Below are 19,637 nucleotides of genomic sequence, written 5' to 3' on the forward strand. Positions count from 1 at the left end.
ACGGCCCAGAGTGAGAAAAGAAACAGTTCTGGAAGGAAATGGCCAATATGACAGGCAAAGCTCACAGCCCAGAGCAGAAGCCCTCCCTGCCCTGCTCTACTCTGGCCTCTCATGAACTTACATTTACGTCCCACAGCATTTATGCCACGCACTTGGGGTCTGCAATTCCCCACAGTGAAGTCAAAAAGATACTTGAAACCATTAATAAGCGTAGGAGAATTTCAAAACTGCCCAGAACGAAGAACTCTGACCACCATAAATTTCTTGATTTGAAATGTTCTTGGTGCCATAATTTCTAAGAGCAACAACAAACAGCACAACTGCAACACGCAGTAAAGTCTTTAGACAAGTCAACTCTAACCACTGCTGGCACCATAAGGACGAGAAAAGAAATCACTAATCAAGAGCTGCTGAGCTGCTTAACTTTTCTCCAAAGTCAGAGGATCGGTTTGGGTACCTAGGCAGCAAGATATCAACCACCGCTGCCATTAGATGCAGCTACTCAATTAGATGTACCTTTGAAAACAGGAAGTTAAACATCTAGCTTTCCCTATAATCTGCAAGGGTCTCAAGGTCAGCCTTCTTGTTCTATCCCCAAAACTTCTTGTTGTTGTTGCCGGATTTAATTTTTGTTTTTATTGATGATGTTGCTTTAATTTATAGAGCAGTGCCTGACAGGGTCATATGTTTAGAGTTCCTTTAAATTTTTCTTTATCTTATCTTGATTCATCACGTTACTAAGGTACTTTCAGACTTTCCCTCAACTCCATCAAGGAAGAGGGAGTATGTGAGTATGTGTGTGTGTATTGGGGCAGAAGGGAGAGAAGCAAAGAAAAAAGCACGAGGGAAAGTGAGATTCCATAAATTTAAAACAATTTATGGAAAGGCATCTGATGTATTTTCTGAATAAGGCCTTGATCAGGGTAAGCAGTCTTCTCTGTAGCACATTCTACACTGCCCATAAATAAAGGAGTCTCTTTAAATTAACATTTCCAGAATCAATGAACAGTCCAGAAATCCTCATTTCAAGCGCTCGATGAGTCCCTGTGTGAGTCCAAGGTGCAGAAACTGTGTCCGGGAGAGGTTTGCTAGGTTGGGGGAGGCCGCAAGCAGCTTCTCCCACGCCAGTTCCAGCAGGCTAGGAACCACCAGCCATATCTTAAACAACGACCCAGTCCGTTTATTTTTGTGGATGTTCACCACTCCTCCATGAATGTACATGCAACCAGCTGGTGTAACAGCTGCACAGTGAAAATAAACTGGCTCTGGCATGGTAGCTGGGAGCTTTACCCATTGAAAAGTCTGCAGATTCAGCTTCCAGATATCTCCCAGGATCACTTCTCCATTATAGCCTCCGCAAATAAGCACATCATTTTTTATCTGAACACAACTGTGACATTTTTGGGCTGCAAGAAAACCTATTTTTTCATGGGGTTTTGTTGCAATTTCCTCCCATGCATTCATTTCAAGGTTGTATGCATGAATCTTGTTTAAGGAATAAGCTGTCCAAGAAGTACCGCCTCCCAAGAGGTAAATCCTCTGCCCATGATGTGTAATTTCATGTCTGTATCTCTCTTCTGGTGGATCACAGGATAGGTTGTTTGGTTTCAGTTGTGTCCACTCTCTGGTACTGAGATCTAATTTGTGCAGGTCTGTGCTGTAAATATAGCCAGTTGACCACTGATGATAGCCATGGCCCATCCATATATACGACTGGGTTTCTTCCCCGGACAGCTGAGTAAAGCCCATCTCTTATACTTCACGTTACAGACATGGACGTCATTGCCGTTGCTCTCACCAAATGGGACGCCTGTTCCTCCAAACACTAACAGGTTGTTTCCATGCAGCACAAGTGACATAGATGCCAATGCTAGGGGTATGTAGCCATCTGTGCCCATCTGGTGCCATACCCCTGTAGCAAAATGATACCTCCAAAGTTCCCTGAAGAGAGGATAGTCTTCATTATCTTGCCCTCCTGATTCATCATCACCTGGGTTGTAACCTCCAAACACATAGATTGGTATTAGCTGCCACACAATGATGTCCGCCTCGTGCTGGTGGAGGTCTGTGGCCTGGCAGGTGCGGCCGCCCGGAGAGCTGCACGACGCGGTTGAGCTGGCCGGCCCCCCGACACCCGCTGCCCCCAATGCCCCCGCCGGCCCCGCTGTCTCCGCCGCTGCCTGCGGCGCCTCACCCCCTCTGGCAGTTCATGACCCGCTAACGACTGCTGCAGCCCGGTCGCGGCAGCCTGTGGCCCGGTGGCCCTAGCTGAGCCTCCTTCCTGGGTTCCTCAAGAGACCCCACATAACTTTTAATGAGTAGTCTAGAGGTGGATTTTGTTTGACATTCCCACACCTATTCTGTCATAACCACTTTATATTTGTGTCTTCAAATCTCTGGCTGCAACATAGCATGGGAATCCATGTCTGTCCTGGCTGTGTTGCATGACTGACACTGCAAACCTGGTACAGATGTAACATGAGAGATGCTTACAGGGGTGATGTGTGTGTGAAATGGCTCTGGCCACTGGAGGAGCACCTTCCACATCATAGTGGGAAGTTTGCTAAATTTTCTGGAGGGTATAGACCCTGAGGGGAGGCACTTAGTTGGGGAGGAATAAGGCTTCACCTTCCAGCTAATGAGCTTTCTGTCCTGCAGGTGACAAAGACAAGTGACCATATCAGTCACTATTTGTGCCTCTCCTTCAATCTCACAGATCTTGTGACAAGTAAATATTCATCCATTGTTCTAGCTCTAGTCTAATTGTCAGCCTTCATTTTTGGAGTTCTTATGAGTAATCACCTGATTTTGTATGTGAGTTGACATTGGTTTTTAGTGAAAAGTTGGGGGAGGGTGAGTTATGGATCACTAGCCAGATACCATCCTAAACTGGCATTTCTTAAAATATTTGTAATCATGTAAAAAATCCTGGTCTTCCGTTACTGGATTCTTGTTTTCACTTACAGATTAGTCTCACAAATGGTGTTAATTTAGAAAATAAATAAGTAAACGAGCTATAGAAACAATTGGAGGCCTTGTAGGATCCTGGACTCTGGAATCAGATGAATGCAGGTCCAGTGTTCAGTTCTGCCACTTATTAGCTGTGTGTTCCTGGGCAACTCACTTAAACTCTCTGGGCCTCAGTTTCCTTTTCTGTAAAATGGGGAAAATAATTTTCACTCTAAAGAGTGGTAGTGAAAATCAGAGGCAATCTGTGGTGTGTTTGCCAGAACGTACTCTCTTTTGGCCTCACGTGGATTTGAGGAGCTGAATCACAATCGGAAGAATTCTTAGGGAGATGGAATCAGAGCAGGGGAACTTGGATGAATTCAATGTTTCAAAACAGTATGATGCCTGAAGTATCCTTTTTATAATAGGGACGGTCTCTTTCCTGAATTGTACTTTGTGAGCATCCTCAATGGACTAATGATTCTGCCTCCCTCCAAGCTGTTATTATTTAAGTATTCATTTAACTTTTATATAAAGGAGGAGTGAGGAGAAATAAATTCTTCTCATGTCCAAAATAAAGAAAACACTCTTAAGATTTTCTGAACTGGGCAGCTTCTCAAAAGGCATATGAAAAGTTCTAGAAGTTATATCATAAGCTAAATAGCTTATCTCAGCACAGAGCACTCTATCCTGTCTTTTTTTTTTTTTTATCCTGTCTTTAATTTAGGAATTTCAGCTGAATGTGGTGACAGACTTCAGGGGACTGTCATGCTTCTACCATGAGAGCTGGAGGGGCACTTTACAAAAATACCTCAAAATTGTAGGTCGGGCTTCCCTGGTGGTGCAGTGGTTGAGAGTCCGCCTGCCGATGCAGGGGACACGGGTTCGTGCCCCGGTCCAGGAAGATCCCACATGCTGCAGAGCGGCTGGGCCCATGAGCCATGGCCACTGAGCCTGCGCGTCCGGAGCCTGTGCTCCGCAACGGGAGAGGCCACAACAGTGAGAGGCCCGCGTACCACAAATAATAATAATAATAATAATAATAATAATAATAATAAAAAAGTAAAAAAAAAATTGTAGGTCAGCACAGTCAAGTAGCTGTCCTAAGTCTTCTGTCTGCTCCAGGGGAGCAGAATCAGTTTACATTTCACCATGATGTAAGGAGTCATGTACGGAAATCTTAGTTAACTGGTGCTGTTTCTATGAACACCTGGTTAAAACTGGCACTGTATCTCTACATATATGACAATAGTGATACTCTAATGCTGCTTGATGATGGATGCTCCAGGTGTGTGCCCAGCTGGCCCACCTTCAATCCAACTACTGCCCCTGTGACACTCTCCTTGATACCTTCGTGCCTGTCTGATGTTCCTTCCTCCTGACATAGTCTTTCTTGGGTGATGGGACAGAAATCATCGCCATCTGACTGTTCTCAGCCTTTCTGCTCCCCTGGCAGCTGAAGAAGACACTGGTTTCATGCACACAGCTTCTTCCCTTGCCATCTTGTACCCTCCTGAGGAGGGAAGGCGTGACTGCTCAGGCAGACACATTTGAATAAGTTAGCTGCTTTTGTAAGCCACGGTGCAAGGGTCATCTTTATTTGATCTGCCATAGGCCTGTTCTTCTGGCTTCTGTGATGAAGAGTGGGGAATAGAGGCAGGTGTCTCACTGTAGCTTCCCTATGCTGACAAGAACCAGAGCCATCACCATCACTATTCATAACAATAAAGCAATCGCAATAATTGGGGCAGTCGGATAAAGCACCACTAGAAATGAAAACCCAACTAATACTCTGAACTCTAGAGATAGACATTATAAAATTCTTCTTATAATCCCCTCAAAATTGTGAACACTTTGGGTAGGTAATTTCACAAGATCTAGAGTAAGAATTCATTCATTCATGAAAACTCAGCAGACCCTCATCAGTCCTAGTTTGTGCAAGCTGTCCTTCTAGGGCTGTGGAGGATGGAGAGATGGGTCAGAAATGGATCCCTCAAGGAGCTTGGTTTAAAAAGGCAGATAAACTGTGTATCCAGAAGGTATAGTTCAAGGTGGAGGCTGCTCACTTCCTTTTTTTAAAATTGAGGTATAGTTGGTTTATAACGTTGTGTTAGTTTCTGGTATACAGCAAAGTGATTCAGTTATATATGTTATATATCTATATATTATATATCTATATTATATAATATATATAATATATATATTCTTTTTCATATTCTTTTCTGTTATGGTTTATCACAGGATATTGAATGTATTGATAGTTCCCTGTGCCACACAATAGAACCTTGTAGTTTATCTGTTCTATATATAATAGTTTGCATCTGCTAACTCCAAATTCCCAATCCATCCCTCCCTGCCCCACAACCACAAGTCTGTTTTCTCTGTCTGTGAGTCTGTTTCTGTTTCGTAGATAGGTTCATTTGTGTCATATTTTAGATTCCACATATAACTGATATCATATGTTATTTGTCTTTCTCTTTCTGACTTACTTCATTTAGTATGATAATCTCTAGGTCCATCCATGTAGCTGCAAGTGGTATTATTTCATTCTTTTTTATGGCTGAGTAATATTCCATCATGTGTGTGTACACACACACACACACACACACACACACACACACCACCTTCTTTTTTCTTTTTTTGTGGTATGTGGGCCTTTCACTGTTGTGGTCTCTCCCATTGCAGAGCACAGGCTCTGGACGCGCAGGCTCAGCGGCCATGGCTCATGGGCCCAGCCGCTCCACGGCATGTGGGATCTTCCTGGACCGGGGCACGAACCTGTGTCCCCTGCATCGGCAGGTGGACTCTCAACCACTGCGCCACTAGGGAAGCCCCCACACCTTCTTTATCCATTCAGCTGTTGATGGACATTTAAGTTGCTTCCATGTCTTGGCTATTATAAATAGTGCTGCAATGAACATTGGGCTGCATGTATCTTTTCAAATTATAGTTTTGTCTGGGTATACACCCAGAAGAGGGATTGCTGGATCATACGGTAGCTCTATTTTTAGTTTTTTGAGGAAACTTCATACTGTTCTCCATAGTGGCTGTCCCAGTTTACATTCCCACAAACAGTGTAGGATGGTTCCCTTTTCTCCACACCCTCTCCAGCATTTGTTATTTGTAGACTTTTAAATGATGGCCATTCTGACCGGTGTAAGGTGGTACCTCATTGTAGTTTTGATTTGCATTTCTCTAATAATAAGCGATGATGAGCATCTTTTCATGTGCCTATTGGCCATCTATATGTCTTCTTTGGAGAAATGTCTATATAGGTCTTCTGAGGTGCTCACTTCTGAAAGGGGTACTGACACAGTGTTGGCTCAGAGAGTTCAGAGGATCAAGCACATAGGCTGTTTTTTGGGTAAGAGCGTCCTTAGCAGATGTCACCTTAGGGCGCTTTAATTTATCCCCCACGCTTGCTTCTCACAGAGAACATCCCTAAAGATGCTGGTGGTCCTCTTCCCCCTCCTGCCAGCAGCCGGTTCCCTCCTGTCTTTCCCTGTTTCCTTTGTATCTCAGACACCCTCTCCCATTGTGGCAGCAATTTTGAGGTTCTCTCCCCTCCTCCCAGACCCTTGTCCTATCTCTGACTCTCCAAATGCCCCCAACCACCTGGGAGCATTTTACCCAGTCCCTCTACCCCAAATGGCTTCCCTGGACCCCCCTCCCTGCCTCAGGTGGAGCACCAGGTTTGAACCATTGGTGGACGCCAGTGGGGTGACCCTCCTGTTTGGAGAAACATGGGGGTAGATGTTTTGGAGGGAGAAGTGCTGGGCTGGCTTTGGGTGGTTGATCCTGCTTCCCGAAGCCATTCCTGGTTACGTGGGTCAATCACTTGGCACTTGTCCCAGGCCCTTGTCAATTGTCCTCTCCCTTTCCATGTGGATAAACTCATTTTTTCGCATGGATTTGTTCATGTGGCCTGTACAGCTGCCAGCGGGCTGGTTTGGACTGTCTGTCCATGGAGCACCCACTCTACAGGCCAATGTTAGCAACCTTGTGAAAGGGTGTCCCTGGTGGGGAAGCGACGGCAGGCCCATCAGAAGAAGTGGGCAGAAGGCACTGCTGAGGCCAGGCCCAGGCTTTCTAAATCTAGAGCTCAGAACAGACTGGTTTCCTTGACAACAGGGCTGAAGTCTGCTCATCTGCTTCTGGGGGTGGGTTTTGTGCATGTGTGTGTGTGTGTGTGTGTGCGTGCGCGTGTGGGTGGGTGGAAAGTACAGGGACTTGGAGACAAGAAAGGCGACCCTTTCTGTATCAATGTGGCAGCCCATTTCATAAAACTTGCCAAATCTTACTGTATTATTAACAATATTAACAACTTCCCAGGTGGCACAGTAACATCCCTTATGTAATTTGCACATTGGGAATCCAGATATAGAATCTTCCCTTCCTTTCCACTGCATTGCCTCTGATCCTTGACATATTTTACCAGACTTGCAACACCTTTTTGATAACTTTTTGACACGTCAGTCAAATATGTATTCACCCCTAGAACTCTTGAAGGCTAAATGAAAAGCATTTCTTGTTTGTCCAGCTAGCAATGATTTGTGTGGCCAGGCTGCTGGGAGGAAATGAAAATCGGCTCCTGACAAGCTGATGTTGGCTCAAACCTACACTTGTCAGATGGCATCCTCAGAAAAGGATTTGGGATCCAAACTCCCATTCTTGATGCAAACCAGAGGACTCAGGCTAAAAGCGGGTCCATTTGCTTTGTCCACCAGCCTGATTTCAAGCAGCACGTCTCATCTTGGTGGAGGCTTGTTGTTTAATTCAGGCACCGCCCTGCCCTTCCTATGCATTATTAAAGTCTCTTTAAAAAGCAGTCTATGGATGGCAGGGGAGGAGCATGCCAGCAGCGATTTCACATCTCCTGCAGGAAGCAACGTCTGCTGCCAAAAAATCTCAGAGAAAAGAATCTGCAAAATTGTAGCTGATGGCAGATCTAATAAAGGTGGCCCTTGGACCCTGAGCTTATCAAACCTGCTCATTTGTTCAAATGTGTCTTATTTTTTGTGTGTCTGTCAGTGCCTGGAATTCTTGAATGCCAGGTAATATAGATGGGAAATTGTAAGCGGGACTTCTGGGCCAAGAGTGACTGTGACAAGATGGGAATTAATTAGCAGAGGAAGGCAGGTTGAGAGAGAGGGAGGTCTGAAGCCTGTACTTCTCCATGAGGTGTTTCAGGGACCCTTTCCTCTTGTGAGGTTCCCAGCTCTGTGGCTCAAATTTAGCTCCTGCCGGCCCCCCTCCCCCAGGAGCCAGGGGATGAGCTGTGGCCTTCAAAGCCCTCTGCCAAGCTCCTTTGTTTCCTTCATCTCCCCAAATGAAAGACATTACCTCCCCCATGCAAACAGTGGGCTCTCCCTAGGCTGAGTTCTTTGTTTGGAGGCAACCTGCCTGGCCCTGGGCCCATGTTGCTCTAACTCTAGATGACACAGGATCCTCCTCTCTGGCCTCACCTCCCACATCGCTGAGGGCCATCTGAGGATGACTGCAGAGGGGGTGAGCCCAGGGGCCTGTGTTTCCAGTCTCAGCTCTTCCCCGACATGGACCAAGCAAATCACAATCCTGTGTTCAAATCACAGACTCAAAAGAACACCTCTGAACTGGGAGGAACTTAGAGGCTGCCTCGTCCCGCTCTTTATTTTACAGTTGGGAAAACAGAAGCCCAGAGAGGTTAAGTGGCTTGCTGTCGATCACAGAGTGAATTAGTTGGAGATCCAGGATCAGACCTGACCCGTGGTCTCTTGAGTCTGTCCAGTGCTCTTTCCCCAGGACACAGTCCCTGGAATGTCCACTTAGTGCCCTGGTTTCTCAGTATGGTGTACACATCATGTGTACCCAGGGATCAGGAAGGCTTTCTGTTTCATACACATATGACCTCAATGGGGCCAGATACGCATTGCGTTCAATTGTTTCTCGATCGCACAGAAATTAATTGAGAACTTACTGTGAGCCTCGCACTGAGCAAGATGCTTCTGTGTGTATCTGGATTTTTGTAGATGGGCTTTAGGTAGTGTCACTGGCTAAATCCAGTGCTGTTTTTGATTGATTGACAAAAGAGGTTTGCAAGTTGTAAAGATCCATAGTCTTCATACTATATAGTTTTGTACTGCTTCATGGTTACAAAACATTAACCTTGCTCTACCTTCCTCCAGAATCACGGCCACGTCCTCACCTACTACCTGTGCCACTTAATCCTCTGAACCCAATGAAGGGAGGGGGAGGTTGAAAATATGGCCATAAACATCACCTTGGGGCACTGGGTCTAACAGAATATCAGCAGTTTTATTTTTCCTGTGGTGCCTCAAAAATGAAAGGTGGAAAATACTCCCAAGAATTTCCCTTCAGTCTCTTCTGGTGCAGAGCCTGCTGCCCGTTGAACCACAGGTTTGGTTCAGGGAAATGTAAGTTTGGTTGGTGCAGCATCTACCTCCTGTGGTGGGCGTCAGCAGGAAGATGCCTGGGCTGCTGGAGGTGACAGGTGGGCTGGCCATTTAGCAGTTGCTGCCTAATGAATGCAGCGACCCAGGGGGACATCAGAAAACCAGCAGAGCTCAGCACACATCTCTGTAGGGGTCTGCAGAGCAGGCTTCCTCTTCCCCAGAGGCCCATCCATAACTCCAGCAAGAGACGGTGCAGCCACGGGTGGTCTGTGGGCCTTCAGACATGGGATGGGAAGGCCTGGAAGAGCTCCCATTGTGTGTTGGTCTGTCCCACCTCATTCACGTAACCATTTCCTATAGAGCACCTCCCATCTCTCAGGCACTGTTCTAGGTGCTGGAATACAGTGTGGAGCAAAATCAGGCCGGGCTTCCCTCTGAGAACTTCCAGTCTCGTGACAGGTGGAAGCCTGTTCTAGGTCTTTATTTTTAGATTTTCAAGAAAGAAGTTTCCACACAATGAGACTTTCTTCCATCACACTCAGTCTTTCCTGTCATTTTTATCCCCAGCTGCATTGTCAACCTTTTGCTCACATCTTTTCCTTTTCCCCCAGAGAAGCAGCATCCTGAGGCTGTAATGAGCATGGCGTGTGGGAGCCTGTCCTAGACAGAGCCCTGGGTAAGCAGACGTTCCCTCCTCCCTCCCTCTTCGGTGCCCCAGCAACTCCTAGGTACCCCTTTTTCTCCACTCCCAGGTGCCCAGGGTCCCTTTTACAATAAAGTAAGGCAGCCTGCATCCTCCCAGTGGGCACCCCTAAGTGCGCCATGTCCTCCTTGGGGGCTTATGAGCCCTGGATGTCTGCAAAGCTGCAGGAAGAAAGCCAGCTCATTAGGTCACAGTGATGTATCGGTAGAAAGGACAAATATCCAACTGAATCTCCCAAGAGGGATGGCCTTTAAAAGGAGAAGACATATTAGGCAAATAAACCTCTAAATGATGGAACTGCGGGCACAGAGGAGTAGGGTGAGGATGTTTAGGCAGCCTGGTGAGATTTGGGGGAAGAGCGCCCCTCGCTCCCACTCTGCACCTGGGTTTAGTTTGCCCTGCTTCTCAGGCTTACACAGACTGGGCTCATTTTGCCCTGTGACTGGGTTTTTCATACAAGTGCTGTGTTTGCATCTACCTAGGTGCACGTATGTCTGTGTCTGCTTGTCAGGTCACTGTTTACCTTAGGTGCATCTGTGTAACGATCGGCCCTTTTGAAGAACATCATTATTCAAAGCACCTGAGGTGATGTTCTGCTCACGTCCCCATCATCCAGCCCTAGGGGGTCACACTCGTCTTTTCCCACCACTCCGTTCACACCAGGCAGAAGAGATGAGATACTGCACATAGACTATCCTGGGCTGCAATTTGGAAAGGAAATAGGGTTCATTTTCTTGACACTATCTTTCACCAGTTAAAAGTGGTAACAATTGCCTGTGGGACTCTGGAGAAATTACGAAGTGTTAATTAGTAGAAGCTCTATGTATTTAAAATATATGGCATATTTAAATAATTATTAAATTAAACCTGCTTTGCAGAGTTGAGAAACCATCTGGTCCAAAAAATCTGAGGAGTTGAATTTTGCTGCATATATTAAGAGAGGTGTTTAAATGCTTCTAGAAATGGTCATTTTGTGTCACTTTTAATCCCTTAGATATGGAAACTGAGGCACAGGAAGCAGGAGGTGACCTGGCTGTGGTTACCTCCTGGGCTATTCTAATTGATGTGTTTCCATCTCCCACAATAGAGGTTGAAAGCACTCCTCATGTCCAGAGGGTGTGTTTAGAATGTGAACGAATTACAACTGTGGTTGTTCCTTAGAAGTCACATATTTCACACTTGATCCTAATGACTCGTGACTCTTTGGGCTTGAAAGTGAAAAGCAAGCACCCCCTGCCATATTCTACAGAGACGAGGAAGACAGAGCCTGGAGACCCAGTCCAGTCACAGACAACTAAGTATTAGTGTGTCTTTCTTTGGACACATCCCACCCTCTTGGGCTCAGTTTTCTCATAGGTTTAAAGACGTGGGTGGGGAGGGCTGGGCTGTGTATCAGTGAGGGTCTAACAAGGAAAATAGGAACTTCTTCAAGTATCTCGACAGAGGGAATTGAATGCAGGACAATTACACAAGTAATGGAGGAGCAGAAACAGATAGGGTATGAGAAGGTAGCCCCGAGGTTAGCCCCAGTGGGATGTCTCTTCTTCCTCGAAGCTGGAGGGAGAAGGGGAGGAGGGGGTTATCATCCCAGCCCAGGGGCCAGGGCCACTCTGTGGAAGCTGGAACATGGGGGCCTCTGGGGCAAGAGCTGGGGCAGTGGAGGGGATGCTGCTTGAGGCAGAGAATGAGGGAGGAAATACTCTGGCATCTTCCCCTCACAAATCTTGGGTCAGTGTCTCCTATTGCCCGCAACCCAGCAGGAAGCCAGATGACGTGGCGCCTGCAGGCATCGGCAGGGAAGGCTGAGAAATGGTTAGGCTGGGAGCAGCCCAGGCCAAGCTGCTGTTGAAGTCCCTCTTAACTCTGACATTCAATGAGAGAGAGAAGTTCAGTGTTTCCTCAAGGGTGTGCCGATGGGAAAATCAGGCCAATAAGGCCACACTGGTCTTTAATGAGACTCTTCATCCCAGCATCAGAAACAAACCTTCTCAAGGTACACCTGCCTTGTTCTGCGCTGGGCTTGCCTTTATGGGGGGAAAACGTGGCAAGGCTTCAGGGAAGGTGTTTGTGGGTGTGGGGAGGAGGGGTAGGTACAAGATGGGGAATGGAAGAGAAAGAGGAGACAGAAAACGGTTCATACCTGTGGGTGGAGAGCTGAACCCGAAGGCAAAGGGGTCAAAGGGCCTCACCCATGACCAGTGATGGTCGCTGTCTGTGCAAAACGATGCTTCCCATCATAAAATAATTCACAACAGGGCAGTGTCCACATCAGGCTTTTCTAGAATGTTTAACGGATTTTCACACAAGGCACCTTTTTCATGGAGTGTCTTCAATCAGCCCCTGTCAGACTGGATTGGCTGGACATCCCCTTGCCTAAGGTGTTCTCCTCCCAAAGAAGGGAAGTGGTCTTAGCTCTGTCCTCAGCTCGGGACGAACGGCTCACACAGATGTCAGCTGCAGTGGAGTTTGAGGTGCTAACAGCCCCCCATCTCTGGGCTTCAGGCTCTTTACCTGTGAAGTGAGGGGTTCTCCGACCCCTGCACTTGGGACCTACCCCAGTCCCTGGGAGACAGGGGCAGGAAATGGTCCTTCCGCCAGGCTGGGAATAGGACACTCACACAGCCATGTCCCAGGAGGTCTGAACCGAGAGCACGGCTGTGGCTCAAGGGTGGACTAAGTAACCGGAAGCCCTTTGTAATAACTCCAGGTTTTGCGTTTCCTGTGAAACGGGGAGTGTGCAGAGCACGGCAACGCTGCCCATGAATCCACGCTTCTCTGCCCGCTGCCCTCAGGCCTCACGCGCTCTCCTCTCCGGCTTCCTTGAAGGGCTTACCTCTCGTTCTCTCCCCACTTCCCTTCCTGTCCATTCTGCATTACGAAGCCCAAAGAACCAAGGAGGCGAGGCAGGCTCTTGACATTCAGGGAGGGAAGGCCCGTGGTGGGGGGAAGAGCTGGGGACACTCATGCGTTAGTCATTTTTGTCCTGACATATACAGAGATGAGCAGTAGCTGGAAAAGATGCCAGTTTGGTGACAAATGAGAGGTCCTGGAGCTGAGAAAAGGGAGAGAATAGAAAGACCTTGACCAGGGGAAGAGGAGAGGTCTGGCCTGAGCCAGGCTGCAGAGGCAGGGATGCATGTGCTGCGTTGGGGTGGAGAGGGAGGGCCTGTCTGTCAGTCTGGGCTGGGCCTTTCATGTAGTAGGAGCGGGAAGATGGCACCTCAGTGCCAAGCTGAGGAGCTTGAAAGCCTGTCCAGAAAGAAATGGCATGGTGCCATTTCTGGTGCCCCCTGCCCCCAGCCCACAGCAGGTGCTGGAAACCAATCCCCACATTCTTTCTGACTGAAGGCAGAGGAGGACTCAAGCTCCCCTAGGGCAGTGCTGCTGATTCATGGGAGCTGGTACATGGTATAAAGCCTGGGGACCATCTGGCTACAGACAAGAAGACATGGATGGTTTTTGTGAAGCATTTTAGACATATAACCATGGGTGTGGATTGGATTGAAGGAGCAAGTGCTGGAGAAAGAGATGAGTGGGGAAATGAATGTAGGGAGACTTCAGGCCAAGGGACAACTGTATCTTCTTCTGCCCATTCTTCCTTTGGACTTGGTGGACCCGCCTTTTTTGTTTTCAGTTTTAAATCTAGGCTCTTTTATGGGGTAAAGCTCTTCCACTCCCACCGTCATCTGGGGCATCCGTGCAGCTGCCTTTCCCTTCTTGTCTATCAAACTGAGCTTCTAGATACTGAGTCGTGGAAGAGCTCAGGCTATGTTAGAGGCACATTCTTGCCTTCTTTTTGGACCAGGTGCTTTTCACTCCATAAAAACATTATGGCAAAAGTACTGATGTAGGGACTTCCCTGGGGGTCCAGTGACAAAGAATCCGCCTTCCAATGCAGGGGACGCGGGTTCAATCCCTGGTCGGGGAACTAATATCCCACGTGCCATGGGGCAACTAAGCCCGCGCGCCACCACTACTGAGCTAGCGCGCCTCAACGAGAGAGCCCGCGTGCTGCAAACTACAGAGCCCATGCACTCTGGAGCCTGCACGCCACAACTAGAGAGAGAAAACCCTTATGCCACAACTAGAGAGGAGGCCGTGTGCCACAACGAAGAGCCCGCACGCCACAACGAAAGATCCCGCATGCCTCAACGAAGATCCCGCATGCCGCAACTAAGATGCGACACAGCCAAAAAAATAAAGCAAATAATTAAATATTTTTTTAAAAAGTACTGATGTAGAAGTCTCCATCCAGTTCATTGAAATTAGAGAACTGGGATTCTGTCATCAAAGTTTCCATTCTCTCAGGAATTGTTCTGGGCCCTTCATAAGCCAGAGATAATCTGGTGTTTTGTTTTGGTTTTTTTCCATCCAAAAAGATGAAACCACTTCTTGGTTGACCCTGTTAGAGAGTGATGAACTGGAGCAGTCAGAAGCCATTAGCACTGGCCCAGTGAGCTGCTGTTCAATTTAGAAGCATTGGCTAAGCCCAGGGAGACATGTCATCAAAGGTCAACAACTTGCATCCACTCTTCATCCTGCAGATGAAAGCTGGGCTCCTTCACTGCCACGGTGGCCCTGCATGGTGGCTCGCTGCGTCTACAAATTTTGAGCTTTTGGTTTTAGGGGTCCACTTTGCAATCGTGGTGCTGTTGATGACAATAGGCTCTTGTACCCTCACTGCTCAAAGCATGGTCTGTAGACCAGTGGTATCAGCCTCACCCAGGAGCTTTTGAGAAATGCACAATCTCAGGCCTCACTCCGGACCCGCTGATTGAATCAGCGTCTGCAGGTCAGCAAGATCCTCAGGCAATGTGTGTGAATTTTAGGGTCAGAGAAGCCTGAAACAGCTGGGGAGGCCACAAGTGTGAAATCAAGGTGTCAGCTGGGCTGAAGTCCCGCCAGAGCTCTAAGGGAGAATCTTTTCTTTCCCCTTCCAGCTTCTGGTGGCTCCTGGTATTCCTTGCCTTGTGGCTGCATCATTCAGATCTCTGCATCCATCTCCATGTGGCTTGTAAGGACAGTTGTGATGGGACTCAGGGCCCACCAGGATAACTCAGGATGATTTAATCTTGAGATTCTTAATTTAATTACATCAGTAAAGATCCATTTTCCAAATCAGGTCACATTCGTAGGTTCTGGGAGTTGGGACATGGACCTAATTGTTTGAGGGGAGGGGCCACTGTTCAACCCACTGCAGACCCCTCTGGAACCTTCCCAGGCAGATGCTTCCAGCCCCTTGCCATAGCTCACCCCCCGCAGCTAGTCCAGCCTGGCATTCTGATTTAGCCGTACTGCTGAACACTGATGAATAATACCAGCATTACTGATGCCTTTCCTATGACAGATATTGCCCTCCATGTTTCACATGGACGAATCCATTTGATTGCAACACCCCCTCAGGGCTGCTACTCTAATTACCACGCCCACTTTACGGATGAGGAAACTGAAGCTCCGAGTAGTTCAGGAACTCGCCTAAGCTCTCACAGCAAGTAGAGTTGAACTTGGCCTACACACCAGGCAGTCTGCCTCAGAATCTGTGCTCTTTACCATACGCTTCATCATTCAGAAGCATTATTAAATGCTTCAGAAATTATGGAAGGTTCAAGAGGTGGAGGAGAGAGATGGCACCAGGACTCTTTGTCCCACTGCCCAGTGAGGCTGGGCCCAAAGAAGGCCAGGATCCGGTGTGGGCCCTTCTGCTCCCACCACACAGTGCCTGGAGGTCGGGGGACCCCCAGTTGTTGGTGCCCGGAGGATGGGGAGCACATCTTCCTCAGCAGTGAGTGACTGACACAGTGCCTCCCATCTATGTCAAAGGACCACATGCATAGCCATGGCTGGGGACATTGCTCGGGGCAGGGATTGCTGGGGACTCTCTCTGTGGACCTGCCCAGGATGGATGCTCAGCTCTCTAGAGGGCGCGGAGCTGAGTCCTGCAACCCCAAGATGGGGCTCCAAGTCAAGGAGAGCCAGAAGCAAAATCCAAGAGTCCAGGAGGGGCCAGAACCACAGGGGAGATGTTACCAGGCCACCTCCTGGTGTGCCTGGGTGAGCAGCCCAGGGAGCATTACAACCGGGCTTGAGCTCTGAAGGCCCACGTGCATGGTGTGTGTTTGTGGGGGGCACAAAGGGGCAGAGGCAAATGTGCCCTGGACAGGTGCATGGTTTCATTAGGATGCTGGCAGCTGAGCCAAGTTCTGAATCCCTCATGAAAAGGCCACCCAGAAATGCAGGTGAGACATTCTCATGAGAGAGGTACTGCTATGGCCGCCATTTAGAAATGAAGCACACAGTGCCCACGGTCACACAGCTGCTCAGTCCCTCACCCCACAGCGCAGCATGGGCTCTGGAATGTCAGGCTTATGGCAGGGCAGTGCTGAGCACAGTGCCTGGGCATAGCGGGCACTTAAAAAAATGTGTATATATATATATATAGATAGATTCTACCCCAAAACTTTTTCATTTAACACTGTATAGGTACATGTTTCCATGAGACAGCCTGCATGGCTAGGTGCCTTGTGGGTGTTTACCGTTAAAGAAGGTACTTAGATGAGTATTTAGTATGGTTTCATCACTTGGCACTTTTGATCTGCCTCCTGCCTTGGGCTCACACATGCCATTTGTTTACTAACCAGCATGTGAAACCTCATTTAATTTGTTTTAACTGCCCTTGCTTTGAATGCTGAGAGTGAGATCTCCCCTTGCATTCATCCTCTTTATACCCTTCATGATTTTCTGCCTTGGTTTGCAGTCTTTTGCCACCTTCATTTTTCCCAGACTGAGAGACTCACCCCTTTCTCTTGAGTTCCAAGCTTGACTGCTAAGAATCGCCAGAAGCCCTTCCCAAGGCACAAGCCCTTCCCAAGGCACAAGCATGGTGATGACTGCATACAGCCTTTTGTACCTACAATAAATATCGGGTTGAGAGGGTCAGAGAATTAGCTGGAAAAGCCCACACCCAGTCCAGGCATTCTCAGCAGTGGCGCAAGCAGCATCACAACCAGCAGTGGAAACTCTAGACTACCTGCTTAGATGGAAAAGTGGAGCCCACCATTTAAAAATGCATAATCAGCCCCAAATCTACCTGTGTCTTTAGTACAGAAATTCAGCAGCAGACATAACCTGTCTAATTTTATTAAGCTCAGTTTCACAGATTCTTTGACATTCCCTTGAGAACATTTGATGGGGCAGTCAGCCCAGATGTATGCGCTTGATGGCAAGACGGAATCCAGACTGTGATTTAAAGATTCAATTGTTGGGCTTCCCTGGTGGCGCAGTGGTTGAGAGTCCACCTGCCGATGCAGGGGACGTGGGTTCGTGACCCGGTCCAGGAAGATCCCACATGCCGCGGAGCAGCTGGGCCCGTGAACCATGGCCGCTGAGCCTGCGTGTCCGGAGCCTGTGCTCCGCAGTGGGAGAGGCCACAACACTGAGAGGCCTGCATACCGCAAAACAAAACAAAACAAAACAAAAAAACTGATAAGATTCAATTGTTACACTGTCATAGAACACATGAGGACTGATTGAATAGTAGCACGTAACATTTATTGAGCACTTATTATCTACCAGACCCTGTGCCAAGCCTGTCCTTACATAAATGGCCTCATATGATCCCCTGAGGAGGCACTGTTCCTGTCTCCATCGTACAGATGAAGAAACTGAGGTTTCGAGAAACTAAGTAACAGTTGGAAAGGTGCAGAGCTGGGATTTGATCCTGGGCCCTTAATGCTCTCCAGAGCCTGGATCTTAGCGACGATGTTGCATGGTAGAGCCAACTCCCTGGGCTCTTAATGTAATGAGATAGCTTTGGACTCCTTTTGAGTAATTTACCATCCCAGCCCATCCCCACTCCCTGTAATAGTTCTTAATTTTCTCTCTGCTTGCCTTAAATTTCTCTACTCCCAACATTGGGAAAATGCAGGGCAGATTCCAAAGGCAGATCTGGGAGGGTTCTTGGAGTGAGGATACCGGGGATTGGTCGAGCACTTACTATGTGCCAGTCCTTCTGGAGAACACTTCCATCCATGGATGTTTTCATTGGCTCAGTGAATCAGAAATCCAGGTGGTGGATCTATTTCCATTTTGTCTCATCTTGATGTCTTTTAAGTTTGGCCTTCTCATCCTAGTCTGGTTCTGCCTGATGACATTATGGTCCTGTTTCACACAGGAGGAAGATGCCTCCTCAGCAGAACACGGATGTATACTGTTTGGGAGCCAGGCATGTCAGTCTGCCTTGCTCTGTAGATCTTGGGACAGCATCCCTGGCAGAAGCAGGATCGATAGCCAACAAACCTCGTCTGCCGAGGATGTGGTTCATTCTATTAGACATAGAGGACACAGCATCCAATAGCTGTTCCCTGGACTTCTTGGCTGGAGGTGGAGTTGGGGGCAAGAGGAGTCCTGCCACATGAAGGACAAATGCTCTCAGGTTAGGCCCCAAAGCAGAATCAACTGTTTTGTGTTTGAATTTGACCAAGGTGAAACTTTTCAAAATATGGCTCCATTGGTTTTTGGGTACAGTCTTTCCTGAAGGCAAAAGGTAGACGAGATGACCACTTAAAAGTACCTGTGACTGGATTCTAGGACAGCCTGAGGTGTGGAACAGTGAATCAGAGGACGTGTCAGTTCAATTAGACAGGCTTTTGGATGAGCTTTCATCCACATAGTATGCAAGTTTGGCTGACCTCCTCACTGAAAGGACTGAGTGTTTGAAGGCTGAGCCCAGCCATCCCGCTAGTTCAGGACTGTCTCTGCATCACCAAGGTTTCCTGAATCCCCCTTTCTTTCATTTCACTGAACGCATGAGGTCCGCATGGTTTTGTGACTGATGGCAGGGATACCTGGCAAGTGTGTTAAAGTTCACGCTGGTGCATCAAGGTTGAGACCTCCCTGGAACCCCGTGGTCCACGAGCCTGTACTGGGGCACTGTCCCCCACCCCCAGTGTTGTAATGATCTATGTATGTATCACTCAGTAATGCGATGGCACCCCATAGCTCTGTGATCCTGATCAAGTCACTCCATTTCCTGAGCCTCAGTTTCCTCACCTGAAAACCAGGATGATGGGCCCTTCACCGCAGCACTGATGAGAAGGGCTGGGCACAGCTCCAATACCTATTTGGGTTTAACAGCCCCAATTTTTTGGATTGAATAATGTCTTCCTTCTTAGGCCTGCAGCAGCCAGGGGGTTAAAGGATTCTTCCAGCCAAGGGAGTTTCTAGAGATGGACAGAGGGAGACTCTCTCCTTCCTCCTTTGCCCTTTCTTCTTTGAAACTATTTTCATCCTAAGTGGTGACAACAGTTAATACCTTATGCAGAGCTGTGGAAAATTCAGAAGTACGTGAAGAAGCTGATGATAAGCTTCAGCCGTAATCCCGCCACCCAGGGGCATGAGCTTTCTCTTTATCTGAACAGACCAGGCAGGGTGTGGTCCGGTCCCTTGTTCAACGGTCTCCATTTACTCTGCAAAGTAACAGCAGCAGGGCCTTGACCAGCTCCTCCCTCACTTCTGGAAGTTTTATTCAGGGATCGGTGAGTTTGGGCTCTGACTTTAAGTCTCAGGCTTGAAGCAAATGCCGTGCTGTCCTTGTC

General features: G+C 48.0%; 1 protein-coding gene and 1 pseudogene across 5 annotated transcripts in view; one reads left to right on the forward strand and one right to left on the reverse strand.

Moving 5' to 3' along the window:
* Nucleotides 1–19,637, forward strand: part of ADD2 (adducin 2) — a 113,843-nt gene that overhangs the window by 39,522 nt on the left and 54,684 nt on the right. The window lies entirely within an intron of this gene.
* On the reverse strand, nucleotides 903–9,452 carry LOC308627576 (kelch domain-containing protein 10-like; annotated as a pseudogene). The gene is made up of 2 exons: nucleotides 9,389–9,452; nucleotides 903–2,189 (listed from the first exon to the last, which is right to left on the reverse strand). The product of its transcript is annotated as a kelch domain-containing protein 10-like (transcript).

The sequence above is a fragment of the Mesoplodon bidens genome, assembly GCF_964165515.1.
Source record: "Mesoplodon bidens genome assembly, chromosome: 14".
Lineage (NCBI taxonomy): Eukaryota > Metazoa > Chordata > Mammalia > Artiodactyla > Ziphiidae > Mesoplodon > Mesoplodon bidens.